Source organism: Urocitellus parryii, chromosome 11 (assembly GCF_045843805.1).
Source record: "Urocitellus parryii isolate mUroPar1 chromosome 11, mUroPar1.hap1, whole genome shotgun sequence".
Lineage (NCBI taxonomy): Eukaryota > Metazoa > Chordata > Mammalia > Rodentia > Sciuridae > Urocitellus > Urocitellus parryii.
In genome coordinates, this window is record NC_135541.1 from 58,334,518 (window position 1) to 58,353,876 (window position 19,359).

At 38.6% G+C, this 19,359-nt stretch overlaps 1 protein-coding gene across 5 annotated transcripts in view; it reads right to left on the reverse strand.

The window, feature by feature from the left end:
- Zzz3 (zinc finger ZZ-type containing 3) overlaps window positions 1-8,375 on the reverse strand; it is a 107,667-nt gene extending 99,292 nt beyond the window's left edge. For 4 of the 5 annotated variants that reach the window (XM_026409597.2, XM_026409615.2, XM_026409605.2 and 1 more), the window contains exon 1: window positions 8,287-8,371. The gene's annotated coding sequence lies outside the window, so the exon portion shown is untranslated. Of the gene's footprint in view, window positions 1-7,637; window positions 7,770-8,286 lie in introns of all 5 variants that reach the window. The other variant, XM_077791081.1, reaches the window with a different exon arrangement.
- Window positions 8,376-19,359: the final 10,984 nt, after the last annotated feature.

A 19,359-nucleotide genomic window follows, 5' to 3' on the forward strand; every position in this document is an offset into this window, starting at 1 on the left:
ACCCCCAGCTAAAAATATTTTAAATCTTAGCTAAGAAAAGAAATTGTAAAACATTGTTTTATAAAGAATGAGCTTTATTATCCTCTACTTTTAAAGTGTTCCTAACAAATCAGTAAGAAAACATCGACCTTAATAAAAGAAAACCAAGGCAAAAGAGTAAATATGCCAAATGAACATTCTAAAAATATTAATACCTCTTAAATTTAGGATAAAAATCAATAGTGTAGAGCATAAAGTCTTTTAATGTAAAAATGAAATGTAACAAAACTTTGGGAAAATAAAGCACTTCATTGAGATGATCACCAATTTAGAGGAAAACATTTAGATTCTCATCTTACAGAAGTGCCAGATGAAATAAAAGTTAACTATATCAAATCAGTATTAATTTTTTACATTTCTGGAGACAGGAAGAATTCCATAAAATCAGCAGAACAAAAGTATATTAAGATATTTGAGTACATAAGCTTTAAAACTGTTTTAATCATAAGAATTCACAAGAGGGCTGGGGATGTGGCTCAGGCGGTAGCGCGCTCGCCTGGCATGCGTGCGGCCCGGGTTCGATCCTCAGCACCACATACCAACGAAGATGTTGTGTCCGCCGAGAACTAAAAAATAAATATTAAAAAATTCTCTCTCTCTCTCTCTCTCTCTCTCTCTCTTTAAAAAAAAAAAAAAAAAAGAATTCACAAGAGAAATACGTATTAAGCATAATATGTTTTACCTTGGTAATTAAAGTGGCACAACATGTCATACATACTATTAAATTTTTATAAATATTTAATGTTGACAATGTATGGAATAATACTCACTCCAATGAGAATGTATCCCTTTGAAAAATACTGTGGCAATATGTTCAAGACTTCAAAATGTACCTAGAAATCATTTCTGGCAATATTTAATTAGAAAAGCTAATACTACATGCAAGAAACACTATGTATAAATGTTTTCTCATTTACATATGCAAAAAATTAGAATAGTGGAATAATATGACACATCTACAAAGAAGATCATACCATCATTCTTTAATATTCTTTTTAGTTGTTCATTGAGCCACGACCCCAGCCCTCTCATGAGTCTTAATAACCATCATTATAAATGATAACATGAGAGCTGGGGTTGTGGCTCAGCGGTAGAAAGCTTGTCTAGCATGTGTTAGGTACTGGGTGCGATTCTCAGCACCACATATAAATAAGTAAATAAAATAAAGGTCAATCAACAGTTTAAAAAATATTAAAAAAAAAAAGGACTCATGAGACTAGGCCAGGCATGGTGGAGCATGCCTGTAACCCCCATGACTCTGGACCCTGAGGCAGGAGGATCTCCAAGTTCAAGGCCAGCCTGGGCAACTTAGAGATCCTTCCAAATTTTTTAAAAATCTTAAAAAAAAAAAAAAAAAAAGGCAGGGCACCATGGTACTGCATACCTGTAATCCCAGTGGCTCAGTAGGGTGTGACAGTAGTATCACAAGTAGAAAGCCAGTCTCAAGAATTTAACAAGGCCTCGAAGCAACTTACCTTGTCTCAAACTTTAAAAAAAAAAAAAAGGAAGAAGAAAGAAATCTATTTATCTATATTTATATTTATATTGGCTTAGGATGTGGCTAGTGGTTAAGCACCTCTGGGGTGGAATCCCAGTATCAAAAAAAAAAAAAGGGCAGGACATGAAGTAAAGCATTTTATCTCCAAGTGTGTAAATACTAATAAAAAGTATGTTGATTCCTAAGATTTAAAGGCCTCAAGCCAGACTTTGAAATCATTACAATACATTCACATACTTTATACCTAAGTCAAATACTATCACCACTACTGAAGGAATACAAAGTTAAAAATAACAAATTAAAATAAAAGACCAGTGAAAAGGTCAGCAAAGCAACAAGAAAATCTGCAGTAAAATGAAACATTTCTCACCACTGGACATCTAGGTGAGCTAAGGATAGAGATTTAACATTAGGGTTCAAACTATAGAACTAAATCAATAAACAGGTCATTTCTGAATTCTAACTATCTGATTTGCTAATTTATTCATTAGCAAATGTGTTAGTTGTTTAAGGAATTAATTGTTTATTACTGACAGGAAAATGAACTAGAGCCTTATTTGGGAAATAATCCCTTGAAATATTAAGTAAACAGATAAATAGATAAAAGCAATAAAATAAAACAAAGGAAATTCCATACACAAAAAGCCCTTTTCAGATAAGAAACTCTGCACTTGAATTTTCACAAAAATTTAAATGTTTATAACAACCTTTTCAAGAGGCACCACATAACTTATTACTTTTTTAAAATATTTTTTAGTTGTATATGAACACAATACCTTTTTTTTTTTTTGAGAATTTTTAATATTTATTTTTTAGTTCTCGGCGGACACAACATCTTTGTTGGTATGTGGTGCTGAGGATCGAACCCGGGTCGCACACACGCCAGGCAAGCGCGCTACCGCTTGAGCCACATCCCCAGCCCTGAACACAATACCTTCATTTTTTTTATGTATTTTTATGTGGTGCTGGAATCAAACCCAGTGCTTCACAAGTGCTAGGCAAGCCCTCTATTGCTGAGCCACAATCCCAGCCCAACTTATTACATTCTTAAAGAAATTAGAATAAAAATTTATGATTAAGGTCATGATTGTGACAAATGGACTACTATGTACAATACTGTGATTTCCTCTGGAGTTAATGATGATAATAGGAGTATATGTTTTTATGTAATGATCTTTAAACACTCTTCTTCAATAGTTCCATCTATTTTTTAAATAATTCCTCCTTTTCCCTTGAAATGACACTTCAGTTGTGAGTATATTTAACCCAATGATTAACACTGTGGGTTAATTTCTTTTTTTTTTAATTTATATTTTTTAATATCTTTATTTTGTTGTTTATTTATATGTGGTGCTGAGGATCGAACCCAGTGCCTCACATGTGAGAGGCAAGTGCTCTGCCACTGAATCACAACCCAGGCCTGTGGGTTAATTTCAATTAGCAATTTCTGAATAAAGACCACAGACTTACTGTATATTTAGGACCAACTATCATTTTCTTCTTTTTTAAAAATTTAAATTTATTTATTTATTTATTTATTTTTGCAGTACTGAGGATTGAACCCAGGGTCCCACACATGGTAGGTAAACACTCTACCACTGAGCTACATCCTTAGCAACATTTTTCTTCTTCCTTTTTTTTTTTTTTGGTTATACAGAAGATTGAACCCAGAGGCACTCTGTAGTGATATATCCTTACTACACACAAACACATTTTTTTTTTTTTTTGAGACAGGATCTCCTCAAGTTGCCCAGGCTGGCCTCCAACTTTCAAACCTCCTGTCTTGGTCTCCTGAGAAGCTGGGATTACAGGCGTGCACCATAGTACCCAACCTCCTTTTTGAGACAAGATCTCAACAATGGACCACTATTAGATTGTATCACCCAGTGTTGTCACAACAGTCTTAGTTTAAGTACACTCTATAACGTATAACGTTCATGTAACAATTAAATCAATCATATTTTTCAGAATGTATCCTCCTCTCTAAGCAATGAATAACTGCTTTTGTTAGTTATTTTGAAAACTCAGAGACCTTTTTTTTGCATTACAATTCTTAATACACCTTTATACCACAATTTATCATATCTCTGATTATATATAAGGTATATTGACACCAAATTCACATCTTCATATATGTATTTTGTATAATGATGAAGGTCTCAGAGAACTTTTTATATCCAGGATTTATGCTGTTTCAAATGGCTGGGATCACTAGCACTCAATAAACAGTGGCTGAATCACTGACTCTAAATTACAAATATACTTATTAAAAAAAAAGTAATAATACTCAGGAAACTGAATCAGGAGGATCACAAATTCAGGGCCAGCCTGTGTAACTTACCGAGGCCCTCAGCAACTTAGTAAGACGATATCTCAAAATAAAATTTCAAAAAGGGCTACAGATGTAGCTCATTAGTAAAGTGCCCCTGGGTTAAATCCCCAGTACCACACACAAAAAAAGTAATAATAACTAGTTTGATCAATTATGTAACGATATTCTCAACTCACTTATCTCTGACAAATTGAAAATTACCTATATAAATGAGAAAGAAAATCTAAAAAGAAAAAAACAGATCAGACAGAAAGGACAGGTTCAAACAAAAGACCCAAGTCCATATTTTCATGGTTTTAGAAGTTTTGAAAGATATCTACCAATAGTTTTTTTTTTTAAGTAGAATGACAATGGTTATCAGAATATTAACTACAGAAATTTGCACCACAGTATATATGTTTATATTAAACACTCAATGAAAATGGGTCTTTTAGCAATTATTCCTTGTAGATAACTCCAAATTGAATTTTCATATGAAATTAGTTTTTTTTAAGCACATGCACCTTTTTTAAGCACCTGCACCTCTTTTTTAAGCAACTTGATATTTCTGGCCATGTAATTATTACAATATTCTTGCACACTGATTCAAGAAGTAATCAATAAAATCATATATATATAAAATCTTTATTTTTATTTTTTTATTATTTTTTTATGTGGTGCCAGAGATCAAACCCACATAGTACCTCACACATGCTAGGCAAGGCTCTACAACTGAGCCATAACCCCAGCCCTCATATTCATGATATGTATGATGAGTATACCACTTCAATAAGTTAGAAATTTTGAAATTTTGGAAATTAGCATGGTGCCAGACTAAAGAAAACATTCACGGGAGGATAAAATCAGTAATACATTATCATTTTTATTAATTTCTTCCCGTCGCTGAGGCTTTTTAGATCTCATTACTTCTGTGAGTTAATAATAAGAAAATAAAATTGTTGTTTAAGTTTTACTCAAGAAAACTAAAACCACGTAAATACTTCTATCTTCCTTGGGTTTTCTCAGAATATTTTTACAAAGAACCTCAAATACATTAGTGTCTGTAAAAGACTAGCAATTTTTAAGACCTACTTCCAAAAGCAGTTTACAACACAAAATTGTAAGAGTAAGGAATATATATTATTGATCTGAGGCACCCAGTAGACTACCAAAGACCCAATTACTATGCTAAACTAATGTAGATATCTTTACAATGGCCACTCCAAAGAGTGTGATCTTCAAACCCACTATAATTTCCACAATTTCCTACTTCTAAAAATATTAATAAAATGTACTTAACAAATGTTATTTAACCTAATGGCTTTAATAAGGAAAAAAATTCACAAAAGTTTCAATTAAATATCAACTTCAGTTATTTTTATTACAGGTACCATCTAGTAATTCTGGAAATAGCCTGGAGAAACATCTAAAACAATTATTTAAGAGGAAAAAACTGCCTCAAATACTCTTTCCAAATTCTGTTCAAGTTTCCCTCAAACCATTTTGCACATGCCTATTCTTGACTGTGACTTGTGTATTATGTATTACTCTTTTCTCTGCAATTTCTATAATTCAATTTCATTATCACCCAATATTCCATATCTTCTTTCTCTCTTTCCCACATCAACTCTCAATGCTTGCTTCTTTCTATTCCTCAACATTCCTACTTGATCTATTACAATAAAAAAAATGCCTAAAGAGCAGATACATTTTTAAACATAACAGATGTTGTAGATAATATTACTGATAAGTTTTGGGGGTGAAAGAACACAAAAACCAACCACAAAATGATAGCTTTTTAGCAACTTTTAATTTAAATAGATGTTTTTGTACTTCTGTTATCTACAACTCTTCAGATGAGTTCACTAATCCAGTCATAACTATTATTTTAATTAAGCTGAAAGCTTCGTAAAAAACCCCTACAGACATGCTTGAGTTACAATTTAGAATATGTAAGTAACATACCATATAAAAATAAATATATGAGCTAGTAGCAGTGGTGCCTATAATACCAGCAACTGGTGAGGTTGAGGCAGGAGGTTTTAGGCCCATCTCAGCAATTAAGTCAAAAAAAAGAAAAAAAAAAAGAGAAAGAAAACAGGACTGGGATGTAGCTCAGTGGTTAAGTGCCCATGGGTTCAACTCCCAGTACCTCCCCCAAAAAGTAAATATATAACATAAAACTTAAACATAAAAATATGAAACTCAAGTGATTTTTTTAAACCTTTGTTTTATATGGACTTTCTTTTGTGCCAAACTACCAACACACTAAAATCATTTCCACTGCAAAAATAATAGGAATATAATTAGAGATATTTTCGAATCACTACACCAGCAAAACACTTTTCTTTTGAACTTAGAAAGCATGTATACATGAGTCCTAAAAATAGACATATATAACTAGATAAAAATTTAACAGAGTAGAAAATCTGCTGATTGTTATTGTTGGGGTAGTATACATAAAACAATCCCCTCCACTTTCTCCCCTTCATTAAAAAAAAAAAAAAAAAACTAAAGTAAATCATAAAAACATCCACAAACAGTGGGTACCTAGTGGAGCAGATATAAGAGTAAAAGACGGAACTTGGTGGCAATGGCAATATGAAACAGGGGGAGGTTCCACTCTCTGAATCTCTCTATAGCAAGTGTGGGGACAAACAACTGTATTTATTCATTTATTTATTTATTTATTTGGATACAGGGAATGAAAGCCAGGGATGCTTTACCACTGAGACATGTCCCCAGCCCTTTTTATTTTGAAACCAGAGTCTCTCTACATTTCCCAGGCTGGCCTCGAACTTATGATCCTTCTGTTTCAGCCTCCCAAGTCTCTGAGATTACAAACTTGCAGCTTTACTTTTATAGTCTAAAAAAGACAAAAGTACCAAATTATCTGATTAGTTTAATTCCCCACTCCAAATACTACATAAAATTCAAACATTGCTAAAGGATACTAAAAACACATGCATAAGGTAGAATTATTTGTGAGGGGATATAAGAGGACTAGAGAGAAAATAATTTCAAACTCACTTATGAAAAAAATGAGCTCAAACTTTGCAAAGTTCATGAGAAATATGCTTTTAATTAAAAATTTGGCCTAAAATAAGACATTTCCTTAAACATGTAACCTAAAATAACCATCCCTGAATATTAAGGGTGGCAATCTCAGAAAAGTTGTAATCAAAACCATACGGATAATTTCCAGTTAATAATCACATACATAATGATGAAAAGAATTATTTTATTCTGATTTCAAGTAGTGTCAGAAATTGTAAATGAATCTCCAAACACTGCTAAAAGTTATTGTAAATATGAAGTCTCAGAGATGAGGAAGTTATTAATGGCCATATAAATGGGAGTAAACGATACCCAGAAAGAAGAGATGGACGGAGTTCTGTTATAGGCGACTGGAGAAAGGTACTACGGCAGAAAGAGTGACAGAATGGTTAACAACAGATCTGGAATACTTCAGAAAATGGCAACAAAGCGAAAAACTGACAAGAACGTTTGAAAGTAAGATGAACGGTATCCAATGGGATCGTCACGTCGTACGAGCACGGCTCCAGACTTCCACTGAGTGGGACGGGGGAAGAACTATCACTGCGCGGGGAACTGCCCGGACTGAAGGGTGCAAAGGATTCTGCAGGTGGCGGAGCACACGCAGGGGGTGGGAAGGACCGTGCCGCCTCAACAGGGCCACTGTATTCCCTTCAAGATTAGGGGAAGCTGACACAGCACGTTTCCCAGCACCTAGAGGCACACGCCCGAGGCCCTTCCCTAACAACTTGCCTTGTAGAAAGAGTTGCGGGTCCCAGGCCCCCGGAACCCAAGGCTTCGCCATCCAGGACAACTGCTCTGCCAACAACGTCCCGCGAGAATCGAGAGATCTCGCGATACATACTAGCATCTCGCGAGCCTCCTCTAGAACCAACATGGCGGTAAGGAAAAAGCAGTATTTCGGAACTTAAAAAGTGCTTTTATTAACGACTGGAGAACGTGCAAAATACAGAAAAAAACAGGAAGTATTTTCCACCTTATGTGTCTCTTCCTAGCCTCCTAGAAAAGAAGAACAGCAAGCCATCCCAAAACCTTCGAAGATCACGGTTATACTAGAAAGTCCAACCCTATAACTCAGTCGGCTTGCCTGTCACGTGGAAGATTTTCAGCGTGTCCGTCACGTGGGCCGCCAAGGAGCGGGCGCGCGCCCGTCGCCCTCCCAAAAGCCCTCCCCGCCCCCTTTCGCCCGCGCACACGTGCGCGCGCACCCCCGCCCCACGTGGGGGCTTCGCCGTCGCCGCAGCCGCCTCCAGCCCACCCCCTCCCAGCATTTGGCTCCAAATCCGGGTCCCAGAGCCGATCATTTCAACCCCCCGGCCTCCCCCTTTCTTCTCCCTCCCCCGAGTCTGGACCCCACCACGTGCCCCGAGCACCTACTCACCTTCCGCGCGGGGCCGGGCGTGACGGGCCACTCCGGGAGGCGCCGCTACCGTGGCCGCTCTCTGCTCCCGCCACGGCACTTGCTTGACTGGCTGCCGCCGCAGGAAGCTCGACAGCGGCGCGGCGGCGCTTCCAGGTGGGTCCCCGCCTCCCGCTCCTGCCACTTCCCGCAGCACCAGCGGCTCCTTCCGGTCCCCTCCTTTCTCCTCCTGGTTGGGACCGGCAGGCGGCGGCGGCGGCGGCGGCGGCTGCGGCTGCAGGCGCGCTCACTGCACCGCCTGCTGGTAATCGTGGCCTGTGCAGCGCCCACGGGCAGAGGGCCGCCGAGGCCCGCCCTCTCGGCGGGCCCCCGCCCTTGGGCGAGGGTTGGTCTTCTGAGGGCAGGACCCAGTCCATCCCCTGCAGGGGTCTGTCCTGTCACTACTCAAGGAGATACCGCCTCTTTTCTCCACTGTTGAACGACTGCTTCATCCTAACCTTTGGTTTCTTTTGAGAATCTAAGCCCTAGCTCCCTTGGTAGTGTGGTATATTTTAAATACTTCTGCCTACCTCATCGCTTATGGGACAACCTCCCTAGCTCACCTCCATGGCTTTCTGGCACTCATCACAGCACGCAAGCTCCAACCTTTGCACTTGCTGTTCTCTCCAGCTAGAGCACTTCCCCTAGATTTAACTCACCGATGTTCGATGCGCATTTCAGGTACCTTTTCAGAGGTCACTGTCAGAGAGCTTCCGGAAGAGCGTTATCTCCAGGTCACTACTTATCCACTTTCTACCTTCATACAATTATCATTTCCAGACATTACTTGCAAATGTCTTCCTCACCAAGCATGTAGTATTTTTTTTTAATTTTTTTTTAGTTGCCAATGGATTTTTCACTTTATATGTGGTGCTGAGGATCGAACCCAGGGCCTCACACATACTAGGCAAGTGCTCTACCACTGAACCACAATCCCAGTCCGGTATTTTTAAAAGCAGAATCTAATAACTTTGGGGGAGGGGGGTACCAGAAATTGAACTCAAGGGCACTCAACCACTGAGCCACATCTCCAGTCCTATTTTGTATTTTATTTAGAGACAGGGTCTCACTGAGCTGCTTGGAGCCTCTCTGTTGCTGAGGCTTGCATTGAACTCGCATCCTCCTGCCTCAGGCTTCCCAGTCACTGAGATTTTGGGCCTGCACCATGGGGCCTGGCTTGGATTTAGTAACTTTTGTTCGTTGCTTTATTCCCAGAACCATGGCACAAAACAGGGCTCAATAAATACTCTCAAAAATTTCTAGGTAGGGGGCTGTGGGTAATAACTCAGTGGTAGAGCACTTGCATAGTATATGCAAGGCCCTGGGTTTGATTCCCAGCACTACCAAAAAAAATTAAAAAGCTATATTGCTGGGTGTGATAGTACCCTGTGATTGGGAAGGATGAGGCCAGATTGGGCAATTTAGCTATAACCTGCCTCAAAATCAAAAAGAACTGGGGATATCACTTGGTGGTAGAGTGCTTGCTTAGCAAGTTCGAGGCCCTGGATTTAATCCCAGCACTGTGCGGCAGGATGGTGCATGCCTGTAATCCTAGTGGCTCTGGAGGCTGAGACAGGAGGATCACAAGTTCAGAACCAGTCTCAGCAATTTAATGAGGCCCTAAGCAACTTAGCAAGACCCTATCTCAAAAAGGACTGAAGATGTGGCTCAGTGTTAAGTGCTCCTGGGTTCAATCCCCATATCAAAAATTATTATATATATATATATAATTTTACATATATTTATAAATATAAATCTCCAGGCAAAACGTGGTGGTCCCACCTACTCAAGTCAAGGCCAGTCTAGGCCACTTAAAGAGAGCCTGCCTCAGAATAAAACTTAAAAGGGGAGGTGGATTGTTGGGGATGTAGATCAGTACTTGCCTTGCATATGCAGGCCCTGTGTTCAATCCCTAGCCCCAACCCCAACCCCAAAAATATCCACTGCATCTACCAACCATATTGAGCATACAAATAAGTCCAACACATAATTGCTTCCTTTATGAGCTGTGGAAAACTCAACTTCCTTCACTGTGTAATTAGAAGGCATATTCCAAAAGTATCAAACCGTGTGATAAAAGACATAAAGTGGTACTCTCTTACAGTTGTCAAGTATTGCTTTTCTTTTCCTTATCTCCAAAGCAATTTTTTCAGGCAAATGGATTTGTGTGCCTTCTTTAAACATGGCTAATAAAAGTTACTCAGTGGTTGAAATGGCTCCTGTATTTGTTTTAGTTTCCATTTCAAAACAGCATCTGCCTCAAGGGTACATTTTTATGTTGAGAAATACACTTATTTATCTATCTAACCTATCTATCACTGGATTGCCTAGGCTGGCATTGAAGTCCTGGGCTCAAGAGATTCCCCACCTCAGCCTCCTGAGTAACTGGACTACAGAGAGGCCTGCATACCAGGCTCAGGAAGCTTTCCTTAAGTCTACTTGGTGCTAGTAGCAACATGGTTTCCCTATCTTGCTCTGTGTACTTACAGAGCCAAATTCTACGTAACATGACCACAATAATTGTGGTTTTCTGAGTCTTGTGTGTCCAGCCATATACTTTATATTACATCCCTGTGGAGGCCAAGGCAAGAGGATCATAAGTTTGAGGCCAGCCTGGGCAATTTAGTGAGATTCTGTCTCAAACAGTAAAAAGCTGGGTATGTAGCTCACTGGTAAAGCACCCCTGGGTTCAGTCTCCAGTACAACAAATAATATTTCCAGAGAGACCACATCCACTAACTGGATAAAAGTCCCAACCTACTTACTGCTTATCTCAGCTTGAGACAATCCTCAAGGATCATCATATTTACAGAATTGTAGGATCAGCTGAGGTACTCCATTGTAACTTCTCCCTCTACCTAGCATGTGCAAGGTGCTAGGTTCCATCCCCAACATGACTAAATGTATATCCATAACCACTGTTAACCTTGCTTGTGAATGCCCCATCCTAACTAAGGTATAGTCCTATATGACTGTTGTTATTTTCATCTACAATCATAGAACTCTGAAGATCTGATTCGATTTGTTTTTGGTTTTTTTGTGCTGGTGAATGAACCCAGGCTTCATGAAATATACCTCCATCCCAGAATATTGAAGAGAGAAAATACTTTAAAATCAAATAATGTAAAGGTTTGTACAATATTTTCTGAAACACTGGCACTCCTATTACAATATCAAGTCTAATACTTGAACCAAATAAAAGGGAGCCTAGAAGTGGGCAAAAAGCTCACGTTTCTCTCAGTCCCCTACTATAACATGTAAGGCACTACCTTAGAATCCTCTTTGAAAAATCACTAATATAGTCCATTCTTCCTTTCAACATATGCCAAGTACTGTCAAGTACTGTGGATGAAAAGCCCAGGTCATTGGGGTTGTGGGTGTCGCTCAGTGATAGATCACTTCCCTTGCATGCATGAAGCCCTGGGTTCCATCCTTAGCACCATAATTTTTTTTTTTTTTTAATCTGGCTACACTGGCACATGTTTGTAATTGGTTTGATCATTTCCTTTGTGTGTCTGGATATTTGTAGGGCTGAAGCTCTATAATTGGGTAGTTGATTGAATTTGTGAGCATGTGAAAGAAAGTCTAGGATTCCTGACTTGGGTGACTAGGGAAATAGAGGTGTCATTGATGACCACAGAAAATACTAAAGTAGGAGCAAGTTTAGCATGGGAAATGATGTGTTCCATTAAGGGTATACTGAGTTTAAGATAACTCTAGTATATCCAAATGAAGCTGCCTAGGAGTCTAATCTGTAAGTTAACTGGAACCTTGGATATAAATGTGGTGGTGGGGGGTGGTATGAAGAAAACACAAAGAATTGTAGAAAGAACAAAGTCTTGAGAAATACTGACATTTTTATAGGCAAGGAAAGTGAAAAACAGAACTGAGGGACTAGAACAGTAAAAGAAAAACTGGATAAAGTAGTGCCCCAAACAAAAGGGATGAGGAAATTTGAAAAAAGGAATCATCAACACTAACAGACAAATTTACCAGACACTTATTTTGTGTTACAGACCACATTAAGCTATGGGGGTGAACAAGACAAAACCCTTTTCTTTGGTGCTTATTATATAGTGAGGAAGATATGGTTGTACATCACCAAAATGATGAATATATTTAGCACGTGTTAAAAATTTGTACATTATTTGTTTCTAGGAAAGTACTTACTTCTAAGAAACTTTTTGTGGTTTATGAAAAACTCGGGATACAGGTTAAAAAAAGAATTCAAAATAATTAAAATAGGAAAATTAGGGGGAAAAGAAAACAGAAGAAAAATAATGCATAAACATACATGCTCTAAGGTCCTAAACACTTGATTTAGGATTTCTAGCAGGTGTTACAAGGAAAAACAAGATCAGTTATAACAGTCTCAATATCCATATAGATAATAAAACAATTTGCCCATTACTATTCCCAATAGTAAAAAGAAGATACATTCCTCCCATAGTATCTCCTAAAGACAAGCTCATGTGAACAGTATTCTCAACAGCATCTTTCTAGTAAATCCAACAATTAATTTGTTGGGATCCTTTAATACATCTTTCACTCTAGGCTGAAAGCAACTCAGCTTGGAAAAGATGATAAGCATAGCCTAGGAAAGAAACTTCATCTTAGTAAAAGGAAATATTTAAGAAACATTTAAAGGAATAAATTAATTATGAATTATTCAGATGATCCTCCATTCATTTAGCTGATGTGATCCATAAAACATGAGTCTTCTGGGTCTCAACTGATTCCTGGAGAACCAAATCAGTTTTGCTTTCAAAACGTAAAAGATTTAGAACTAATCCCTGCCTCCCAACAATTCATTTACAGGTAAAGAATCTTTTTCAAAAGTCCCTCAAAAGGAGAACTAGGGGCTGTGGGTATAGCTCAGTGACAGAACATGTGCTTAGCATGCATGAGGCCCTGGGTTCAATCCTCAGCACTGAAAAGAAAAAACCACCACAAAATCTATTAATTGAAAAGTCAAACAATAACTTTACAATGGATCAATTAGGCCCTCACCACCCAAACCACTGATCAATCTTCTTATCATTACCAGTGAAACAAACATATTGTGTAGCCCTCCTTGTTTCCTCTTGATTCACCAGGCTAATCAAATCAATAAACTCTTAAATTGATAACTCCCAATGAGCTGTGCTTCCTGTAGTGCATATTCTTGTGTAGTTCCCTTCCTACACAAAGATGGCAGAAATGGCATTGTGCCAATTCTTGTTATAACTCTTTAGAAGCCTACAGCATTTACTTTTACCCTCTTGGAACTCAGCTACCATAAATTATGCTATCTTGTTGGAGAGAAGTCATATGGAGAGACCCTAGTGGGTGAGATCATGGGGAAAGAAAGGCCTTAAGAGAGATGAATTCTGCACCTTGGTCAACTTGAACACCAACACGCCAGTCCAGTGAGAAGTTTTTATTGACATTCCAGCATAGCTTCACCATCAACTGAATGCACCCTGATGAGTGAATCTGGTCAACACCACAAGGACCACACACAGAATTGTTAAAAATAATAATTTTTTTATCAGTTAAATTTTGAGATACTGTTTTATGCTTTTTGTTTTGTTCTTGTACCAGGGATTAAACCAGGGGCACTTAACCCCTGAGCCACATCCTCAGCCCTTCTTATTCTTTATTTTGAGGCAGTGTCTTGCTCAGTTATTTAGGGCTTTGCTAAATTGCTGAGGCTGACCTCAAATTTGAGATCCTCCTCCTAAGTTCCTGGGATTACAGGCATGTACAACCACACCCAGCTATAAAAGATAGTCTTAAACCTGAATGGCATCATGCCTAGTGTTGAACTATCCCTGCTGTCACATTCACATAGCCTCACATTTATGTACACAGGTCTGTAGCAGAATTTAATGTGGGCAAGAGACAAAGAGCTAAAGGAACTTGAACCCAAAAGGGCTTGTCTTATTAATCTATACCTGGAGAGCTGCTATCATAAATCATGCTTCCATAATTTTGCTAAATTTACACATTTCTGACATGAATCAAGGTTATTATCTGTATTGGAATCCTTGACTTTCTGCCATTGGTGACAAATGAACAGTACTGTAGGACTATAGAACTGGCAGAACATGTTAGTTGCACCAAAAGCTAGGAAGGTGGATATTACACCTTCACAATGTACTTTGTATCTAATACAGCATTTAGTTTCAGAACAAACCAATGAAATAAATATTCATTTTGCAGATAAGGAAACCAAGGCCAGAGAACTTGCCAAGGCCTTATAGATGTTGGCAGGACTTAGTATTCAAGTACAAGCAATCTCAGTATGTTACACTGATTAGGTTACCTTATTTACACTTCCCTGTAGCCACACCTTTTGCCATGTGACCACCCCCTACACACACACACACACACACACACAAAGGAATTGAACCTAGAAGCAATTTACCATTAAGCTACATCCTCACTTCTTTTTTATTTTTTGAGACAAAGCCTTGCTAAATTGTCAAGGCTAGCTTCCAATTTGTGATCTTCATTTCTCAGCCTCCTTAATCACTAGAACAAGCATGCACCACTATGCCCAGGTTGCCATTTGACTTGGCAATTCCTCTCACTGAAAGTAGAATCTATTTCCCTATTCCTTGATTCTGAGATCAACCTCTAACTTGCTTTAGCCAATGACATGTTAATAGATGTGACACATGTATTGGCTTGAAAATGACTTGCTCCTCTGCTATACAGAGAACACACCTGGGTTAGTCTGCTGAAGAATATAAGAAACAGCCAGTTTGCTCCAGTCATCTCAGGAGAAGTCAGCCAGATCAGTCAATCCCAAGAAAAATCAGTAAACCCAGGAAAGGTCAGCAGATGCATTAGTGGGAATGGGCCAAAGTCTGATTAGCCACAAACTTACAAAATAAATTCTTCTTACATACCACTGAAATTTGGCAAAAACTGATAAACTAACTCAGGAGCCTATACTTTTTTCATACTTTTTTTCAGGGGTGGGGCATACTGGAGATTCAACTCGGGGGAGCTTTACCACTGAGCTAAGTCCCCAGCCCTTTTTATTTTTTTATTTTGAGACAGGGTCTTGCTAAGTTGCTCAGGCTGTCCTCAAACTTGGGGTCTTCCTGCCTTGGCCTCCAGAGTCACTGGGATTACAGGTGTGCACCACCACACCCAGCTGGAGCCCATATTTCTAATGACTATTCATGCCGCTTTTCAAATTGTTGAGTTTTAGATGACTGATTTATGAGTACATATATCTAGTACAGTTAGAAAGATACATTAAAGCTAGTAAAATATACTGGAGAATCATCTTAAAAGATGGGATAGGGAGGTACAGTGGTACACTCCTGTAATCCCAGCCACTTAGGAGGCTGAGACAGGATTGCAAGTTTGAGAACAGCCTGGGCAATTTAGCCAGATATCCTGTCCAAAAACTAAAAATAATAGGACTGGGGATATAGCTCAGTGGTAGGGTGCCTCTGGCCTCAATCCCTTGTACAAACAATAAAAACATTTTTAAAAGGTAGTTGGGTTGTTATTAAGATAGTTTAATAATAGTCCATTTTTCTTTTCTTTCTTTTTTCTTTTTCTTTTTTGGTGGTATTGTGGATCAAATATCAAACCCAGGGCTTCACACATGCTAGGCAAGTCCTGTACCACTGAGCTACCTAGAAAAATAGTAATTCTTTTCTTTTTCCATAGAGAATTAATTCCCCTTCCCAGTGCCATCATTCAAAATAGTAATAAATATATTCAAATTGACCATTGAGGGTCAGAGAAATAGCTAAGACATAAGGAAATTGCCTTTCTGATGTAACTAATACAAATAATATCCTAAAGTTTGTTATGAAAATAGTAATGAGTGCTAATAAGTCATATATATGGGGAAAGTAATTTAAGCAGGGAAACAAAGATAGAAGCCAGATAGATCTGAAAAGGAAAGAGGGCATAAAGTGGAATTAAAGGGTATAGACTGTCACCAGCTGTTGGGCTGGCAACTAAAAAACCATACAAACACAAAAATACCTTTTGGGGGGGGTCAGAGACGGCTCTGAGACCTCAGGTGTCAGGTCCCACACTGAAGGCAAGGGGAGCAAGGGAGGCAAGAGAGAGAACACACCTGAAACCCCCTATGTATTGGGGAAAAGCCATTCATAGAATATAAGGCAAGGGATTGGGTTTCAAAGGGTGGAGTCTTGCTTGGTGATGTCTTGTGGTCAGCAGGTTGATTGACATCTTGGAAAGCCGCACCCATCTCAGGTGCTGTGTGGGATCACAGGCAGAAAAGGCACACATACGCTGCACCGCCCAATCAGGCAGCAATGTCAGGCCAGTCCCCTCATACTGCTCAATGTGCACAGCTCATACACACAGCCCATGGATGGTCCACAACAATAGACTGGATTCAAAACTTTGTAAATAAAAAAGAAGAAACAGGTGTGGCAGGTTGTTCTAGAGAATATTCATTTCCTTGGCTCGAAATGAGGGAATTTCCCCTGAAGGAAAGGCAAGGTGCTAGTGAAGAGGGAGAGTTAAGAAGCACTGTAGCATGAAGGATTGATAATTGATTTTTAAAAACATAGCAGAAAGTGTAGGGCATTGAAACTAATTAAATGAAGTCAGGCATAGTGGTACACACCTATAATCCCAGCTACTCAGGAGGCCAAGGCAGGATTACAAATTTGAGGCCAGCATGGGCAACTGAGCAAGAGCCTATCCTCAAAATAAAAACAAAAGGAGCTGGGGGTGTAGCTCAGCGGTAGAGCACTTACCTGGCATATACAGAGCCCTGAGTTCAATTTCAAGCACTGCAAAAAAAGAAGAAAAAAAAAAAAACTAAATGAAAAAATGAATTGCCAAGGAAGACAGGAAAAGAGAAAGAGTCCCCCTTTGTCAATTACACCTTAATAAAGCTGAGGAGGGAGAAGCCCCTTCTTTCTCTAATCTGGAGAGATATTAAGAGGCGGCAATGAAAGGAAGACAAAGGAGTAATGTTTCAGTCTTAGCAAAATAGAGGTCAGGTTATTTAATGAAGCCAGGAGAAGAGTAAGACTATGGAGAACTATAATGGTAGTATGCTATCTATCCTAGGAAATTGACAAAGGATCACTAAAAATATCACTAAGCATTGAGAACTAAACTGAATGCAAAACTAAATATTATAAAATTACCAAGTAAAAGTATGGAGATATTGTTAAATATCTTCCCACCTTCCTAAATATTATACAATTACCATGTAAACTTCTGTATTTCAGCATATATTTCCTAACAAGGGCTTTCTTCTACATACTGGTTTTCACACTCAAGAAACTTAACACTGAGGCAGGGCAGAGTGGCACTTGCCTGTAATCCCAACAATGTGGGAGACTGAGGCAGGAGGATTACAGGTTCAAAACCAGCCTGAGCAATTTGGCAAGACCCTGTCTCAAAATAAAAAATTTTTAAAAAGGCTGGGAGAAGAGGTAGTTCAGTAGTCCTATGCCCCTGAATTCAATCTTCAGTAACACCAAACAAAAAATTTAACATTTATATTATTTTATCTAAGATCTAAAATCTATCCCATTTCAGCATATATAATGTATATAATTGAATTTCTCAAACTCTTCCAATTATTGTTCCTTATAATCTGCTCCCTCCCATCCAGAACCAAATTAAGAACCAGATATTGCATTTCGTTGTCACCTTCTCTTAATCTTCATCTATTTTTTTTCTTTTTTCTTTTTTTTTTTTTTTGGTACCACTGATTGAACCCAGAGGCACTTAACCACTGAGTCACATCACCAGCTCTTTTTATTCTTTGAGACAGGGTCTCGGCTAAGTTGCTGAAGGCTTCACTAAGTTGCTAAGGCTGGCTGTGAACTTGGCAATCCTCCTATCTCAGCCTCCTGAGCTTCTGACATTACAGGCATGTGCCACCATGTCTGGCCATGTAGCCTCTTTTATGTCTATCATAACAAAATTTTTGAAGAGTCCAGAGCAGCTATGTTTGTACAACATGCCTTTAAAATTTTTATCTTGCTTTCCCTCATGATTAGATTCATATTAAACCTCACTGGGAAGATCCTACACAAATAATGCTGTGTCCTTAGAAGTTATGTATTTTGAAAAGAAGAAAGAATAACGGATTACATCACTGAGTGCCAACTATGTTCAGTACTGTGTTCATATAATAATATGTAACAATAAATGTAATTATTATAATCCCATGATTGAGTATGGCAGACAGATTTGTTCAGACTTCTCTCAAGAAAACACTTGCTGTCAGCTCCTGCGTTTAGAAATCTGACAACTCCCTTGACTCCTCTGGGGTCAAGCTGAGTTTCTTTTCCAGATAGTCGCTAGTCAGTGACAAAATAAGGCCTACTTATAGTACAAAGACAAAGCCATTTCTGAAATCTTAGCTCCAGATGTCCTTAGGGGGTTGGCAGAGGCTATCAGGTCTGCATCATTCTGATAACTCTTGGTCAATCCTGCTTAATATAATAATATTCTTTCCTTCATTTTTTTTCCCAAGGGATGGTACTGGTTATTACAATTATGGACTCCACCATGCTAAGTACACACTCTATCACTGAGCTATGTGCACCATCCCATTCCTCCACAACAAATTGTATGCACTCTTAACATCTCAGTGTCTGCTTCCTGGGAAATCCAAGGTACAGCATTCTCACTTAACAAAGAAAACTGAAGATGAAAGAAGTTTAAATATTGTTCCAAATCACAGATAGAGCCAGGCTCAGTGGAACATGCCTATAATTCCAACAGTTTGGAAAGCTGAGGCAAGGAAGATCATGAGTTCAAAACCAGCCTCACCAACTTAGTGAGGCCTAAGCAACTCACTGAGAACCTGCCTCTAAAGAAAATAATAAAATACAAAAAAGAGCTGGGGATGTGGCTCAGTAGTTGAGCGCCCCCTGGATTCAACCCCAATACAAAAAAAAAAAAATTAAATCATAGTTGGAAGGTAACAGCAACTAGGATTTGAATTTAGGCAAAGTGACTCTAAAAAACTAATCACTTTCATATTAGAAATCAAAGTACTTTAAATGCATAGGCTCTCACTATCCTTTGACTACAATTTTC